Source organism: Aplysia californica, unplaced genomic scaffold (assembly GCF_000002075.1).
Source record: "Aplysia californica isolate F4 #8 unplaced genomic scaffold, AplCal3.0 scaffold00450, whole genome shotgun sequence".
Taxonomy (NCBI): Eukaryota; Metazoa; Mollusca; class Gastropoda; order Aplysiida; family Aplysiidae; genus Aplysia; species Aplysia californica.
Window position 1 is genome coordinate 520,391 of NW_004797720.1, and position 2,064 is coordinate 522,454.

Sequence of the window (2,064 nt, forward strand, 5' to 3'; positions counted from 1 at the left end):
CACTTTGATAATTTTGACGAGAGCCTGATTCCACCACGCTGCCTCACAATTTGGTTTCTGACCTCATGGTCTTAGTAACTCAAAACGATAAGAAATGTCAGATAGAAATATGTAATTGCAAGGAAGCGATGGGTACAACGGGACACGGTACTGGCTTACACGATATAGATCTACAAAACAAAATTCAACAAGACCACGATTTTGGTTCAAACGCCAGGTTCTAAATTCTGTCAGACTTTGAGTCAGGATAGCCCCGCACTCTAAGAACTTAACGAACAATATAATAATTTATATTGGCGAAAACATTTTTCAACGCTTCAGTCCGTAAAGTTTGCTGGAATTGAGATAGAAACCAAGTAAAGTCTAACGGATTTTTGAGTTAGCCTATCCTGATTAGAATCAAAGGAAAGTCGGGTCGAGATTTCTGGGTTGGTTACCGCTTAGCTTTCCACTCTGGGCCAACGTTGAAAACAGCTTAGTTATCAATGGGGGCCGAAAAAGCCGCCCCATTGCTCTCGTGGAGCAGAAAACCATTTACCTCTAGCGTAGCTCATCAGGCCAAATCCTCCGTACTTACACGCTAATATAGAATTTCCCTGTCTACCCGCCAAAGTTATTACATCGCTGGATTTTAGACAGGCGATAAAGGGATCTGGGGCTCTTTTGAAAAATTGATAGGAGGAAACTATTTATTTTGTTGGAGGATATGAAGTGCTACGCCTGCTCGGAGAGAACTTGAGATATCGTTTCAGATTTTTTTCATGGCGTAAGTTTGTGAGTTAATCGGTATTAGGTGGCAGCTTTTCCTCTTCGCCCAAGTGGAGACGGGTTCGAATCGGTTAAATGAAAAATGTATAGATCTAGTGCACTGCCTCACTAACTACAAACTAGAAACAATTGTTAAAATCTTTTTCTTTTTCTAGTCTTTTTTTTCGTTTGTTCAAAAGGGGTGGGGTATTGTAGTGATGTTGAAACTTTAATCAATTTGTCTTTTTCTTTTCTTCTGATTGTTGTTATTTGTTTCTTTTCTCTGTGTGTGTTGGTTTTTTGTGATTTTGTTTTTGTTTGTTTGTTGTTGTTGTTGTTGTTTTGTTTGTTTGTTGTTGTTGTTGTTGTTGTTGTTGTTGTTGTTGTTGTTGTTGTTGTTTTGTTTGTTCGTTTTCTGTTTTTTTGTTTGGGGAGGGGGGTGGTTTAGACTATCGCTCCGCTTGTCATAAACTTCAAGACATTCTTTTTCATCCCAATGTCAAATGTCATTTTCCCGATAGTGATAAAGATATACATACCCTTAATTTTGAGGACCAACGATCCCATTTTATTACTCATGTACTTATTACCTCTTATACGGAAAGGAAAGACAGCTCTACGCAGGTAAAGGGACGTAAATAAAGCATGCTAAAAAGTACGGCAAAAAAAGTAATTGCAAAACTCGGCTAATTCAACGCTGGCAACAATATACCAAAGTATCTAGATGTACACGAGGACGTTATTGTTGGTGGTGTTTTGTTGTGTTTGTTTTTTGGCTTTTGTTGTCATTTTTTAAACACTTCTGTGACCCAGCGCACTTCGAACAAGACAAATAATAATGTCAAAGTAGACTTATATACCGCACACAATTTTTAGATGATAATCAAACGTACAATGGCCTTTTCCTCACTCCCCATAGATCATATTTATTATTATGACTCAAACATTAATTATCACCTGTGGAGCGCAGGCCTGTACCGAAAAACTCACCCGGGCAACTGAGGAAGCGACAGCACAACAGATAACCAACAAGAGGGAAGTTCCCTGGCCACAGATCGTGGTTCGCATACTCCAATCATTCGACCCTCGCTCCACCGCTGCTCCACGCGTCTGTCGTTATGTGACTGCTGGTCAACTTCCCGTTCTGTCTGTCGGTGCCGAGTGAGGGCTTTGAGTGGTGGGTGTCCTGGTGTCGCAGGGAGGACATACTACGTCACTCGTCCGTCCCTCTTCCTCTTCTGCCTCCCTCACGCCTGACATCAGGAATTGCGGTCCACTTGCTGGTACTGCAATATACCCCACCCCCCGCGCACGCGC